This window comes from Spinacia oleracea, chromosome 4, assembly GCF_020520425.1.
Source record: "Spinacia oleracea cultivar Varoflay chromosome 4, BTI_SOV_V1, whole genome shotgun sequence".
Lineage (NCBI taxonomy): Eukaryota > Viridiplantae > Streptophyta > Magnoliopsida > Caryophyllales > Amaranthaceae > Spinacia > Spinacia oleracea.
In genome coordinates, this window is record NC_079490.1 from 132,548,054 (window position 1) to 132,564,920 (window position 16,867).

General features: G+C 40.1%; 1 non-coding gene across 1 annotated transcript; it reads left to right on the forward strand.

Moving 5' to 3' along the window:
* The first annotated feature begins 10,149 nt into the window (after positions 1-10,149).
* LOC130460278 (small nucleolar RNA R71) lies at positions 10,150-10,256 on the forward strand. The gene has a single exon (XR_008920200.1). It is a non-coding gene; the product is annotated as a small nucleolar RNA R71 (small nucleolar RNA).
* The last annotated feature ends 6,611 nt before the right edge of the window (positions 10,257-16,867 follow it).

The window sequence follows — 16,867 nt, forward strand, 5'->3', positions numbered from 1 at the left end:
ACAAGACCTATGAAACTTTACTGTAAGAGATGAAAGTCTGTCATAAGTAAATTTCATTAAATTATTAGACACTAAATCCTCAATACCTGAGTGATTTGAGATTACTTGTTTGAGAACTGGTTGCTTTGACGTTGACCAACCGTCGCACCGTAAAAGGAGGCTATAAAGGCAACGCTCAGGTAATCACCTATCAAACGGAGTCTAATCTCAAGATCGCAAGATTGGGATTGTCCTCCCATAAATCGGGATGAGATGCTTAAAAGTTGTACAAGGCCACTCGGAGAGCTAGAAACTGTGAAATGCATGGCCGTGCTCGGATGAATCATAGGCTATGATTATCTGTTTATTTGATCAGTTGAACTCTGAAACCGAGGAACACCTCTGGACATAATAAGGATGACAACTCTTACCTTATGTTCAAGAGCAAGCATCGAGCGACAAAGGAATTAGGAAATGCACACTTGTCCCTAAGGACAAGTGGGAGACTGAAGGAAATAATGCCCTTGGTCCAAGTATGCATTCTATGTTAAGTCTAATAAATGCGGTTCAGTATTAATTAACAAGTTAATAATTCAGTGAGATCAAGTGAGCTGAATGCCTAGCTAGAGGCCGCTTCAGTTCAAGTGGAATTAATGATATTAATCCACAGCTTACTCTTGACTGAACCCGTAGGGTCACACAAATAGTACGTAAACGGATCAAGTATTTAATGGCATTAAATACTCCATCTATGAATATTCGGAACCGACGGATCTTGGTTTCAGTGGGAGCTAAGATCGTCACAGGCAAGAAATGAATACTCCGGAAACGATGATATTGCCGGAAACGGAAATATGGATCGTATCGGAAATATGAATATTATCCAAGTCGTAGATGTTGCCGGAAACGGAAACATGGTACGTATCGGAAAATATTATTGGAAATGGAAATATTACCAGAATCGGAAATATTACCGGAAACGGAAATATTGTCAGAATCGGAAATATTGCCGGAATCGGAAAATAATTCCGGAAACGGAAATATTAAATATTTGTTCGAAACGGAAATTAATTCCGGAATCGGAAATATTAAATATTGTTCGTATCGGAAATAGATTCCGGAAATGGAAATTTAATCGGAAGCGTATCGTACGAATTAGCATCGGACGAGGCTTGCCGGACGAAGGCCCAGCACGAAGCCGGGGCCATCGCCCAGCAAGCATGCGCGCCACAAGCCCAGCCAAGGCAGCGGCCAGGCCTACCGCAAGGCAGGCCCAGCGCGCGCCAAGGGCCACGGCTGCGTGGGCCGTGCTGCGCGGGCTGCTGCTCGCACGCGCATGGGCAGCCCTTGTGGCTGCCGTGTGTGTGTGAGTTTGTGCTCATGCGTGATTCCTGAATCTACAAGAGTCAGTGTATGATTAAATTTCTATTCCTAATTGGATAAATTAATTAAATAGAATTCATGTAGGATTCTAATTCCAATTAATTCGCATCCTACTAGGATTACGATTCCTTTTCCATAACTCTATAAATAAAGGCCTAGGGGTCATAATTTATACAAAAGTTTCAAAGTATTCAAAAAGTGAGTTTTTTGAGAGAAAATTAAAACACACATCTTGCTCATAAAGTGCCGAAATTTTCTAGTACCTTAAGGGCGATTCTAGTTGGTCAATCTTGAGGCGGATCCGGACGTGCTGTGGACTATCTACGGAGGGACGACACTTGGAGTCCTAAAGACTTGTTCTTGTTCGGTTCGGGCGCAGCTAGGGAGGGCACGCAACAAAGAGTATGCATCTAAATTATGCTATATGATTATGTGTAAATAATATGTTGTCCTGGGTTAATGGTTGTTTCCGCATGATCTATGTAATGTCATATGTATCATAACCTAACAAAACCTGCTTTATTGAAAATCTACTCCCCAACAACGCAAATGCAATTGATGGATCATCATAGGGTCATTAAGGCAAAGGCCATGACCAGAAGACATGAAGAACGAAGTCAGCAAAAGCTGAGTACGAACAAGCTAGAATAACATTCTATCCTAACATGCTTCACTCGACAGATTAAAATAATCCACATGCAAAAGCCATATAATAAACGAATAGACAAACAAACATGGAGACAAGACTCGACACTTGACACGACTCTTGACTCACAAATTAATAAAAAGTAGCTTCGAACGGGTAAAGTATCCTCAAAAGGAAAAGAAAAAGGGGTGATGGGAGCCAACCATACACCAAAATAAGTCGGGCTACTACCGACAGTCGGGCCATACCGACAGGAAATCCAATGCACAACGGCATAAAAGAGAATGAAACAACGTCTTGTATCATTCTAGGAGTACAAGTTTCCAGCAAGACTCCCCCCATTGTTCATACTTAAGGTATATACGTTCCAAGAGTTTTGAAGCTCTTTTGGGTTACACTTTACGTTAATTAATATGTTATGTTCAAGGAGACTCAAGACTCTACACAAGACACAACATTCAAACAATTAAACAATTAAATGATTCAATAATGACACTTCATTTTTACTTCTTTAGGACTTGTGATCAAACATAGACTCAAGTGAAATTACTCCCATTGTTCCTTCTCAAAAACACTGTTTGAGATAACCCGACATTGCTTATTAACAAGCGGGGTGTGCCCTTAGCACGAATTGTCCTTAATTCAATTCACATAGACTCTTCAACATCTTCAACCCCTTGGTAGAATATATATTGCTCACTGGCAATATTCGACTGGCTCAATAATTATGCTAGACATCCTGTACTACAGCATAATAACAATAACAACTTGCATGCGCACTACTCATACATGCAAACCAACTTGAACAACATGCTTGACATAATTCAACGATTATAAAAGTCCATAACATGATAGTTCAATAGAATCTATAAAGCATAATTCACTTAATAACATGCTCGTTCACATAGATTCAATAATAATAATCACATGCTCGTTCTCAATATCAAACATGAATTCACAATAACATATTCATTCCCAATCATCAAACATGAATTCATAACAACATATAAGTTCACATGATTCGCATTCAATACACTTCACAAAGTCCTAAAGGGATGGGTGGTCACCCTAGTCTTGTACGTACCTTGAATACCAAAGTACGGGGGCCACTGTGCGAATCACGACTCACTAGAAATCAACTCCTATAAACAAAATAAGAGAACTAAATTATTATCCATATTTATTAAATTTCCAGCAACTATTTAAGATTCTAAAAGTCTTAGTTTAATTAGAAATTAATCATTAATCTTTAATTTAATAGTCTCAAATAGTCAACTCAAGCCCTAACATAAAAACATTGACTTTTTAGCTTTAAACCCATTAAAAACCAACTTTTTAAAGCTTATAAACAATCTGAAAATTTTAGTTGATTCCCATAATTTAAATTGTCATTAAATTATGTGAATCAATCACTTAATTAATTTGAAACCAAAACCCTAACAATAGTTTATTCCAAAAACATGTTTTGACTTCAATAACCAACACTTTATAAATTCATTAAATCTGAAATTTATAAATTCAATCATCAAAATCAATCTCTTCAATCAAAACACAATACTAACCCAATGCGGTGTTCAAAACCGTTCTAATTAATTTAAACAACGACCCAAATATTTAAACTAATCACAACAATTAAATCAATTTTAAACTGAAATTAATATTTTTGAAAATAAAATTTGATTATCCCAATTAACAACACACACACAACAATTAATTGTGTTGTGTGTGTGTGTGCGTCGAGCAAAAAATGCAACACCAACAACAACACATCAACGCAGCACGCACCGCAACACGCAGCGCGCGCAAAGGGGCGACGAGGTACGAGGGCTGTGGGGCAGGGCGAGGCACACGCGACACACACAGCAGCAGCAAGGGTGCTGCGCTGCGGGACGAGGCAACGAGAGAGGGCAGCAAGGGGCGCAAGGCCACACAGCACGCAGGCACTCGTGTGCTATGCTGTGGCTGCGAGGCAAGGCAAGGCTTGGCGGGGCTTGCGTGCACGGCTGGGCACGACGCGTGCCTTGGGCTGTAAGCAAAGGGATCAGACAGAGGTGAGGGTGAGGGTGCTGCAAGGAGAGAGAAAGAGAGGAGAGAGAGGGAGTGCTGAAATTTTTGTGAGGGTTTAATGAGAGGGTCTATTTATAGTTTTTCTCTCCCATGTGGGCTAGGTTATGGTAGTTTGAGTTGGGCTTATTTCCGGGCTCAATTCATTAAACTCCTTGCAACCTTTGTTGGGTTTGATCATGGAAAATCAACTGGCTTTAATTAAATTAAATTCGTTTTCGAAATACGACCCAACAAATCCCGATTAAATAAATTCATTGAATTTATTTAATAAAAATACGGTTGTCGAGATAATTAATATTTAAATTAATTGAAAATAAAAAGCATTTAATTCTCATTAAATAGAATTAATTTATAAAAATACTTAATAAATACGACGAAATGCTTTATAAATATAATAAAATATATTTATAATTATAGAAAAATACGAGGTATTACAAGATTGAGGAAGAAGATGAGTTTGTGTGAACTCGTAGAACTGCTGCTGTTCCGATAATGGGTCGAAGTTTTTCTCGAAAACCGGCCGGTTTTGACAAACCTGCCGGTTTTCGCGAAACGATTAAACTACTGCTTTGTTCGAAACCGGCGGGTTTTGCGAAACCTGCCCCCCAGATTTTCGCTGAAATTGTTCTTTGGATTACTCCATAATTCCGAAAACCGGTCGGCCAGGTTCTCACAAACCTGCCAGTTTTCGGATTTGCATTTAATTCCTGTTTCGTGCGAAACCGGCAGGTTTCTGGGAACCTGCCACCCCGGTTTTCGCTTCTTTTACTCTTCTTTTCCTTCAATATTTTCCTTGAGCGCTGATTTTTGCTTTTCATACGTAACCGGCAGGTTTGTAGGGAACTGGCCGGTTTCCCTAAATTTTTTCTTTTACGACCTTGGCTTCTTTTCAGCACCCAAAATTTTCTAAGGAATTAAATCAGCGTTAAGCTCGTAACCGGCAGGTTCCGAAGAACCGGCCGGTTTTCGCTGCCTTTAAAAACTCCCGTACTTCTCCAAATTGCTCATACTTGGTATTGAAATCTACACATTACTCAAACGACCAAGTGGTAAAATTCCACTCTCCTCACCTCTCTAAGGCTATAAAATCTAAACTAAGAACACATGAAAGCAATAATAAACAACATAAAAAGACATAAAGAAAAAAAACAAAGTAAAGTAAGCATTAAAATACGGGTTGCCTTCCGTAAAGCGCTGGTTTATTTTCAGGTCCCGCTCGACCTCATTACCTCAAATATGCAGTTCATGGGGCAGAAGGATTGAGGTGTTGAACCTCAACCACTCCTACAGTAGCCCCTTCATGGTACAACTTCAGACGTTGCCCATTCACTTTGAAGCGTTCACCATTGTTGTTTTCTACTTCAATTGACCCAAACTTGCTTACCATAGTCACGGTGAACGGCCCAGACCATCTAAACTTGAGTTTTCCAAGAAACAACTTAAGTCTAGAATTGAATAATAAAACCTTGTCGCCCACCGTGAACTCTCTATGCAAAATGCGACTATCGTGCCACCGCTTAGTCTTTTCTTTGTAGATTCGGGCACTATCATAAGCTTGTAACCGGAACTCATCTAACTCACTCAACTGAAGTAGTCGTTTCTCACCGGCTAACTTAGCATCCATGTTGAGTTGTTTGATTGCCCAATAAGCTTTATATTCCATTTCTACCGGTAAATGGCACGCCTTGCCATACACCAACCAATACGGGGAGGTACCAATAGGTGTCTTGAAGGCAGTTCTATATGCCCACAGAGTATCATCAAGCTTATCGCTCCAATCCTTCCTAGACTTTGCCACCACCTTCTCAAGTATAGATTTGATCTCCCGGTTGGAGACCTCAACTTGCCACTCGTCTGAGGGTGGTAGGCTAGTCCTGTGCGATGATAGACCCCATACTTGCGCAGGAGCGCATCCAGATGCTTCTCATGGAAGTGTGACCCTCCATCACTGATCAAAGCTCGCGGAACTCCAAATCTAGGGAAAATGACTTTCTTGAACAGAGAAATGACTGTCTTAGCATCATTAGTAGGTGAGGCAACGGCTTCCACCCACTTGGGCACATAATCTACAACAACAAGGATATACAGATTACCCTTAGACGATGGGAATGGTCCCATGTAGTCAATTCCCCACACATCAAAAACCTCGACCTCAAGAATCCCGTTCTGTGGCATCTCATACCTCCTCGAAATAATGTCGGCCCTCTGGCACACATCACAAGCCATAATGAAAGGTTGTGCACCTTTGAACATAGTAGGCCAGTAGAAACCGCGACAGCTTAGCATTGGTCTTTGACGGTCCATGGTGACCACCATAAGGTGAAGAATGACACCTATTGATAATACCCTGGACTTCCCATTCTGGAACACATCGCTTGTACAAACCTTCAGCAGTCTCACGAAACAAATAAGGGTCATCCCAAAAGTAGAACCGAACATCATGTAGGAACTTCTTCTTCTGTTGATATGTAAGATCGGTCGGAAGAATACCCCCTACAATGTAGTTTGCATAATCTGCGAACCATGGTGACTGACTGGCAAGTGCAAGCAAGTGATCATCTGGAAATGAATCATCGATCGGTGTAGACACTGTGCCATCATCGTACCTCAATCTAGACAAGTGGTCTGCAACCACATTCTCAACCCCTTTCTTGTCGCGAATCTCTAGATCGAACTCCTGTAGCAGTAGTATCCATCTAATAAGCCTGGGCTTGGCTTCTTTTTTTGAGAGCAGATACTTAAGAGCCGCATGGTCAGTATAGACTATCACCTTGGACCCAATCAGATAAGTGCGAAATTTGTCAAAGGCATAGACTATGGCTAGAAGCTCCTTCTCAGTAGTGGCATAATTAACCTGAGCTTCATCTAAGGTCTTACTTGCATAGTAGATGGCATGCAAGACCTTTTCCTTTCTCTGTCCCAAGACTGCTCCAACTGCGTAGTCACTTGCATCACACATTATCTCGAACGGAAGATCCCATTCGTGAGAACGAATGATAGGAGCCGAAATTAGTGTCTGTTTAATCCTGTCAAAAGCCTCAAGACAAGCATCAGTAAACACAAATGGGGAATCCTTGAGGAGGAGCTGGGTCAGTGGTTTAACAATTTTAGAAAAATCCTTGATAAAGCGGCGATAAAACCCCGCATGAACAAGAAAAATTCTAACACCCTTCACATTAACTAGAGGGGGCAATTTTTCAATCACTTGGACCTTAGCTCGATCAACCTGAATGCCCTTATCAGATATTAAATGCCCCAAGACTACCCCTTCAGTAACCATGAAATGACACTTTTCCCAATTCAGGACTAGATTACATTCTTCACACCTTTTCAACACTTTAGTCAAATTTATCAAACAAGAATCAAAAGAAGTACCATAGACACTAAAGTCATCCATAAAAACTTCCATGATAGACTCAATAAACTCAGAAAAGATGCTCATCATGCAACGTTGGAAAGTAGCAGGTGCATTACACAGACCAAAGGGCATCCTACGATATGCAAAGGTACCATAGGGACAGGTGAAAGTGGTATTTTCCTGGTCGTCTGGATGTATGGGAATTTGGAAAAAGCCAGAGTAACCATCCAGATAACAGAAAAACTTGTGACAGGCTAGCCTTTCTAACATTTGATCAATAAAGGGCAGGGGAAAATGGTCTTTTTTAGTAGCAACATTTAGACGCCTATAATCAATGAGCATGCGCCCACCTGTAACTACCCTAGTTGGGCTCATTCCTAACCACAGTCGTCCCCCCTTTCTTAGGCACTACCTGAACAGGACTCACCCACTTAGAATCAGACACAGCATAAACAATACCCGCATCAAGAAATTTCATAACTTCAGCTTTCACAACATCTTGCATGATGGGATTCAAACGACGATGGGGTTGAATGCATGGTTTTTGATTATCATCTAGATGTATCCTATGCATACAAAAGTCAGGGCTAATACCCTTTAAATCATCAATACTATACCCAATGGCATTTTTGTGCTTTTTCAACACAGTAAGAAGTTGGGACAACTGGTCTGCATCAAGTGCAGTATTGACGATTACAGGGCAAAGTTGTTCATCATCTAGGAACGCATATTTAAGATTAGCAGGAAGAGGCTTAAGTTCGGGTTTCTTTACCTCTTTAACAGGACAGACCGGCCGAACTAACCTTTTCAATTTGGTGCTCTCTAGTTCAGACCCCCCACCATCAAGAGCTAACTCTAGAGCATCCACTTCAGCACTCCAAGAACTTCTATCACCTGCAGAAGATTCACAACAAAGCACTGCCTCCAAAGGATCCCTTTCGAGAACTTGGGAGACGTTATCACGCATAATAAAATCAACTACATCAATTCGATAGCATTGTTCTTCCTCTAGCATGGGACTCTTTAAGGCACTATTCAGATTAAAAGTCACCTTATCATCCCCAACAGACAAGTCAATTTCCCACTTTTAACATCAATAATCGCCCCCGCCGTGTGAAGGAAGGGTCTACCTAAGATAATGGGAATTTGCGAGTCCTCTTGCATGTCTAGTACCACAAAGTCTACATGTATATAGAATTTACCTACTCTAACAAGGATGTCCTCTAAAACACCTAAGGGGTATTTAATAGAACGGTCGGCCATTTGCAGAGTGATATTGGTAACCTTAAGCTCACCCATATTCAGTTTAGTACAAACAGCCAATGACATAACAGATACACTAGCAACTAAATCACACAAAGCCTTATCAATAAACACGGTGCCAATGTTACATGGGATGGAAAAAGTCCCGGGGTCTTTAAGTTTAGGTGGAGACTTATTTTGCAAATAGGCACTACATGCTTCAGTAAAAGCTACAGTCTCTACCTCACAAAAAGCACGTTTCCTAGTCAAAATATCTTTCATAAATTTAGCATATGCAGGAACCTGTAAAATTAATTCAGTAAAAGGAACCGTTACCTGCAAGTTTTTGACCACTTCCAAGAATTTGCCAAACTGCTTGTCTAGCTTATTCTTGAGTTGCCGGTTTGGGAAGGGGAGTACAATAGGTGGCACTTGAATATCTGTCCCCTTCTTAACCTCAGTTGTAGCCTCGCTCTCACTGACTACCTTTTCAGCTTCCTTACCATCCATGACTATTTTTGGGATCTCCTCACTAACCATACCACTAGCAGACACCCCAGAATCAACCTCGACAGGCATAGAAGGACCATCATAACCGCTACCACTCCTCAATGTAATAGCATTAGCAGTTTCCCTATTTTCAGGCTGTGAAGGAAGTTGGCCGGAGGGCCTCCCTGCAAGAGTAGTAGCCATCTGTGCCAACTATGTATCAATGATCTTATTGTGAGTAGTAAGAGCATCGATTTTAGCATCCTTTTCACTTAGAGATTTCTGCATCTGTAACATCATATTTCTCATCTATACTAGCATAGGGTCAGACTGTATGGGTTGAGGTTGTGGTAGTGGAGGTGATGTGTGTTGTATAGGGAACCCATGTGGTCCACTAGACTGTTGGTTGTAGTTGTTCCGTGGTTGGTATAATTGTTGTGGTGGTGGTTGGTATGGTTGTTGTGGTGGTGGATGTTGGACTTGATGGGGGTTCTGGATATTATTGCTCCTGTAAGATAGTAGGGGATTGTTTCTACACCCCTCATTGTAAGAGTTGGAGAATGGGTTATTTTGTTTGTAGGCATGGAATGCATTACATTGTTCAATAGAGATCCTACATTCCTGTGCATAATGACCAGACATCACACAATTATCACAGACATTGGCAGTTTGAGCATTCATTGCAGCTACACTAACAGGTTGGGCAGTTTGAGCATTTGCTGCTTGCATATTATCAAACTTATAATGTAAAGCAGTCAATTGGGCAGTTAATTGTTCTATGGAATTCAAATCATGCTTACCACCCTTGTTAGATAGGCCTCTAGGATTCCCATACTGAGCATTATGAATGGCCATCTCCTCAATCACCTCCATAGCTCTAGGCACCTCAAGTTGCATTAATCTCCCACTCGCGGCTGAATTCAAAACAAGTCTAGACTCATTACCCAGGCCATTATAAAAATGATGAATCAAAAACCAGTCACTCAAACCATGGTGCGGGCACTCTCTCTGCAAATCCTTGAATCTCTCCCAAACCTCGAACAAACTCTCATCTTCTTGTTGAGTAATAGAAATTATCTGACCCCTCAGACGAGCTGTCTTCTCATGTGGGAAATATTTCACATAGAATGCAAGGGCCAGAGACTCCCAATTAGTGATTTTCATAGCTGCCCGATTCAACCCATTGATCCACAACTTTGCTTTCCCGCTCAGAGAGAACGGGAAAAGCATCTCCATAGTCTGCTCCGGAGTCAATCCCTTTTGCTTGATGGTAGAACAGTATTGGATGAAAGACTAAATGTGAAGATTCGGATCTTCACCTACTTCCCCACCGAACTGGTGCCTCTCAATCATGTTAATCAGTGTAGGCTCGATCTTGAAGGTCTCAGCCCCTGCAATAGAAGGCATGATTGCCTTGGGTAGCACAGACAGACTTGGCTTAGAATAGTCTGTAAGCCTTGGCGGTGGTGGTGGAAAAAGATCGCCAATATTATGATCAGAATCAGAGTAATTCCCACACTGTGCAATGAAAGTTCTTCGTCTACGAAAGGTTCTTTCGGGCTCAGGATCGAATGGAGTAAGATTACTAGTACCTACGGTCCTGGGCATAGACAAAGAAACTACAAAAAAGTGTGAGATCCGTTCTCAAGGAACGGGGGTTCCTTGAGAAGTAACAAACAATAATCTAGAATAAACAATCAATAACAGAAAATAAAACCGTTTCCCCGGCAACGGCGCCAAAATTTGACAGGCTAAAGTCGTATCACCTTATCAAAAATAAACCTAAGTCCACTAGCTAGGTAGCAAGGGAAGTCAGGATCGAATCCACAGGGAAACAATGTTCTTTCTACTACTAATCGTCTAATCCAGACTATTGGGAAACAAGAATTGGTTGGTTTGTATACTAAGACTACGCCAATAATTAAACAATTAAGAATTCAGATATTAAAGGATCTAGGGAATAGGTTCACCAACAAATAACAATCCAGGATGATAATCAATCGACAATAATCAATAAAGTAATTAATTAGACTAGCATGCTCTCTCGAATCGATACTAATCATAGACTTAGAATCAATTTGATCTCGCTACGTATTAATACTAATTCCACCTATTGACACAAGCCTAAACATCAAATTGCATCTCTCGAATCTTAACTTGATATTGCTAGACTATCACAATTAAACCTGCGCAAATCTAATCGCATAGTAGAATAAACCAATCAATAGGAATCAATTACAATACCAACAATCAACAATATTCAATCATCTCTTCATAATTATTCATGGATCCCCAAACCCTAGAAATTAGGTCACTCACACATATTACCAATAAACAAAACAAACATATTAATTGAAAGCATAATTGAAATTGAATAAAAGAATAAGAAACAAGATAATACCTAAACGAAGAACGAAAGAATGGCTGAAAGATTGAAGCTTTAATTAAAATAAAAGTCAAATCTTTGACAAAAATAATTTGAAGTTCTAATACTAGGATGATAATCCCAAAATCGAAGAAGAGTTACTACTAAACACTAGCTTAATATATATAGCCCCCTTTAAACCTACCGAGAAAAACTAAGTAAAGGAAAACGGACTGGGACCGAAAACCTGGCACCCCGGTTTCCAGAAACCGGCCGGTTTTTGGCCCAGTCAGGTACACCAAAGGCATCAGGTAGCGAAAACCGGGGCCACAGGGTTCCCAAAACCTGCCGGTTTCGCACCTAAAGGAACTTTTCTTCACTTCTCAAAACCTGTCGGTTTGCGAAAACCGAGGCCACAAGTTTTGAGAACATTTTGACGTATTTGCCTTGAGTTTGAAACTTGAGGCCTAGGCCCAACTCCTTTGGGTCAAGTTTGACGTTTGTGGCCCCTTTGAAGCCAGCTAGACCATCCCGCAATGCTTCGGGATCTGTGTAGTCATCCAGGAATGATAGGAAACGAGCCTCCAAAGACCAATTATCATCAAAAAGCAATCCTGCAACTAATAGACACTACACAACACACATTAGCACTAAAATAGGCTCCGAAGAGCTCAAATGAGATGAAAAGTGCATACGGGACGGGGGTGAAAACTATGTAAAATATGAGTGTATCACTAAGGAATGCACTTGTCACTTCATTCCAAGTCCTTAGTGAATTTGGCTTGACCTCCTTGTCAAGCCAATCACTTTCTCTCCCCAATAGAGAAAATCGGAATAGCTTCAACCTAACATATTCAGAAGTCACCCCATTGTGCTTAATAGTATTGCAATAATGTTCAAATTGTTTCAAGTGTTCATGCGGCGATTCACTACTTTTTCCACAAAACGGGTGACTTTGAACTAAGGTAATCAACGCGGGCCTTATCTCAAAGTTGTTGGCATTAGTGGTCGGGGCTTGTATGCCACAAGTTGCCTCAAAGGCTCCCGGTATGCCCAAGTTCTTAACCGGAAGAGCCATTCTATCAATGGTTGGACTTGATGGATCTTGATCCGGAACTTCACTCAAAGGATCAAACCGATTGTAGCTCGGTGAACGGGTTCGGATTCGTCTCAAGCTCCGCAAAGTCCTCTCTAACTCTAGGTCAAGAGGGTAGAGAGGCCTATGACGAGTTCGCCCCCGATCTTGCATACAAACTCAAACCAACCGTGAGCAATGAAAAAGAAAACTAAAGCAATAACGAAATATTTTTGGTATTTTTTATTAAACTAGACTCGATTAATACTAAACTCAAGAATAACAACCGTTCCCCGGCAACGGCGCCATTTTGATGAGGCTTTTTCCGTGTCGTAGAAAACGGAATCTACCTATCAAACAATATTTGTAAAATTCTTAAACCGGCACACTATATGAGTTATAGCGGTAAGTTCAAATTTGTCCCAAGAGAATGGTTCATTTTCGAGTTTATGGATCAAGCTAGTTTAGAAGACTAATTTCAAGAATTCGACACAACTAATGAAATCAAAAGAATTATGCAATCAATTATAAAGGATTTAGGGTATCGGGGGTCAAATCGGGTTTATCGGGGAAAAACAAGATGCTATGCAATCATGGCAGTGCAAGGACATGAAAATTAGGTAGCAACTAACGAATATGGTCCGGCACCCCTTTCGGTTAGCGAGCCTTGCCAAAACCAAGGCTAAGATACGCTTTCGCGTCACCCTAGAATTAGTATGGGAATGTAGATCGCCTAGGTACTTCAAATCCAACATAAATCCTCAATCTCTTGACAAATCCATGAAGGAAGCCCCAATTCTAAAGACTAGCCTAGCATTTGCAACTACCAAGCTATTCAAACATGGAATCCCAAAAATTGCATATCACACTTTAATTGCATCAACAATTCTACATAATACTTCTAAATTCCCCAATTAATCCCCAATTATCACCTCTAACCCTAACTAAAAATCTACTCACTACTCATTATACTAAGGAATGAAATCAAAGAATTGCATTTATTCATGGAATTGAAAACTAAATTGAAAAGCAAGCTAGCAATTGAAATTTAATAGATGAAGAGAATCAAAGGCAAAATCAATCAACAATCAACAAACAATCAAAAAATTCAAGAATTCAAAGCAAGCAATTAAGGAATCGATTAAAAGAAGTAAAAGAGATTAAGAGGAAAGGAGATTACAATGAAGCTTCAAAAATTCTGCAATTATATTCAAAATTGAATTCTACACCAAGGATTCTTGACTTTCTCTCTCTAAAATCAAAGCATAAAAGCTAAGAACTCACTTCTAAAATCTGAAAACTAACTATGAAAAACTAACTCCCAAAAAATAAAATAAGAAAATGTATTTATATGTTTCCCGAAATAGAATTTAAAAACTCGAAAAGAGCCCAGCCCGCGTCAATGTGCGGACGCATAGACCCAGGTGCGAACGAACCGGTGTGGGCGCACGGAAATCTTGTGCGAACGAGTAGAGCGACGAATCACTTCCTTCGTGTCGTGCGTACGCACAAAAAATTTGTGCCATCGCACACACCTGAGTTAGCCAATTTCTTTAAACTTTCTTCGTGTGGTAGCATGGCTTTTCTTTGTGTGCGCACAAGAATTTGGTGCGAGCGCACACAAATCCTGTGCGATCGCATGCGAAATGGAGGAGTTACTGGAACGTTTTTGCATTTTTGTGCGAACGCACTCAGCAGCAGCTCGATCGCACATCTCTGCTTGCTTTCAATATCTTCTCTTCTTCCTTGTGCGAGCACACACAAATCCTATGCGATCGCACATGGCTGCTTCATGTCCATTTCTACTCGGTTTTCCACCTTTCTTCAATATTTGCCTATAAAAGAGTGGAATAAGAACATATAAATGCCATAAAAACTACCTAAAATTGCCAAAAATCATAATAAATAACAAGAAAACCTAAGCTTAGAGCGACATAATGCCGCTCATCACACCTCCTAAACGATATTTGACCCACCTCATCATATCCCAATTCCCTCTTAATCCAATCACAAAACTCAAAATAGCATACTTCCTCAACATTTGTATGCAATGCCATCCCCGCCTTAGGATTATCACCCCTTTCATACGTTGTTTTATTATTATTCGTTACAAGCTGACCCCCGTGAAACAACCTAATTGTGACAGGCTCCATCATTTATACCAAGTGTAGTCTATGTTAAACCTGATGCACACACACAATAATGTAGGGGAATGCAGTTAAATACATATTAACATGTGCGGAACAATCCCCAAAGCCAGGAAACATGTATAAATCACAGATTAAGCAAACTTACATTCGAAGCGTGTTTTCCCTAGTTTATGATTCACGAACACGAACAAAGAACTCCAATAGTCATTCCTCTATTTGGTTCACTGACACGTTCAGATCCGTCTTGAGATTCGTAGCTTAGACAATGCTCAAGAGTGTTTTTCTTTTTGGGAAGAACAATTTAGAGCAGAGGCAAAAACTGAATGTACGTAATTTTAGAATTAGGCTAGGGTTGGAAAAACATAAGTGTGTGTTGTGACTTATAACCCTTAGGTTATAATGTGATCGGCCAAGGCAAAAGCCTCAACCGGCCACACACACTCACTCACCGAAGCCCACAGCAGCAGCCGAGCATCGCAGCCGTGGGCCTTGGGCCTCGCTGCTTTGCTCGCTGCATTGCTGCCCTTGCTGCGCGCACACGCCGAGCCTTGCGGGATGGCTGCTTGCTGCACGCGAGCTGCTGGCTCGTTGGGCCTTGCGCACATGCGCGCTTGGCTCGATGGGCCGGCAACTTCGTTGCGGCTCGTATTCGCGACCAACGCCTTACGGCTATTATTTATCGTATCGTACTTGACAAATCACCGTCGTACGATACGATTATTCGTTTCGCCTAGCTTACGAATATTCGCGATATGATATACGATTCCGATCCAACGTCATATCGTATATTATGTTTTTCCGAACTAATTCCCGAAAATCTATTAAATGAATTTCCGATTCATTTAATCTGGTGATCTGTTACATGTCATTGGTGTGACCTTATAGGTTCAGTCAAGAGTAAGCTATGAGCCTAATATAGATAGAACTCACTGATCGGAAGCATTGCTCCAGCTAGCTGTTCCGATCACTTGATCTTACTGAATTAATTGTTCGTAATTAATCTGAACCTTGGTATTAGACTAATGCACCTTGGGTGAAGGACACATTTCCTTCAAATAACACACTACTCAATAACTTGATTTTAATCCAAGCACAACCAAATTCAATCACAAATAATCCAACATTCATACACAAATTTCCAGTTTACTGTTTTAAGGTTCACACGCTAACACATTGGTTTCACAATCCGATTAAGCACTAATTATACAATAATCCTAATTAATTAATCATAAATCCCTAATTGTTTAATAAAAATAAAAAATTTAGGGTTTAAATATTGTTAATTACCTTGGTTTTTGTATGAGTCTGTAATTCCCAAACAACTCTGTCGTTTTCCTCTTCCTTTTCCTTGATGTTGATGCCTTCCGCTTTCCTTTATTCGGCGCCATTGAAGTACAAAAGAGCAAGACAAAACAGAGCCAAAAACGGAAAAAAACAGTGAGATGAGGTCATAAATTTTAACCAAAAATGGAAAAAAAAAAACATTCAATTTAAGTAGGTGAAGAAAGTGACGTTCGAAATTCATTACTTACAGCATTCAAATGATGGAAATTGATGGTTGGAGCTTCATTAATGGCGGTGCAGGAACTCCTTTGGTTTTCCAGTTTTTTTTTTTTTTTTTAGGTTATTAAGCAATTCCCTTTTATATGGGAGGAAAATGAGGGAAAAGGGTGTGAATAAGAATAAAGGAGAGCACGTGACCGACACAAGCCAAGTCAAACCGGAAAATCCGTGGTCAACGCCTGTAAACACCAAAAGGCTGTCTTTCGCATATTAATTTTACTTTAAGGTTTGATTTCACAATTTTTTTTTAAAGGTTGTTTCTCGCAAGAATATAGTTTTAAAAGATTGTTTTTGATAAATTTGCCAAATGATAAAAATAAAAAAAAAGTTGAAAATATACGTCTTAACTCTTAACATAAAAGGAAATAGGCAACTTGAAAAACACAAATTCTTATTTACAATGGGTGTACAATAAATATTGTACACCTGAGTAAAAGTTAACCCAAAATGCTTAAAAGTTAAGCATATATATGTAAAAGTTATCTATTTTTAAGTGATAAATTTTTTCATTTTAGTAAAACTTATGTCTTCAACATCACTAATAATGTAT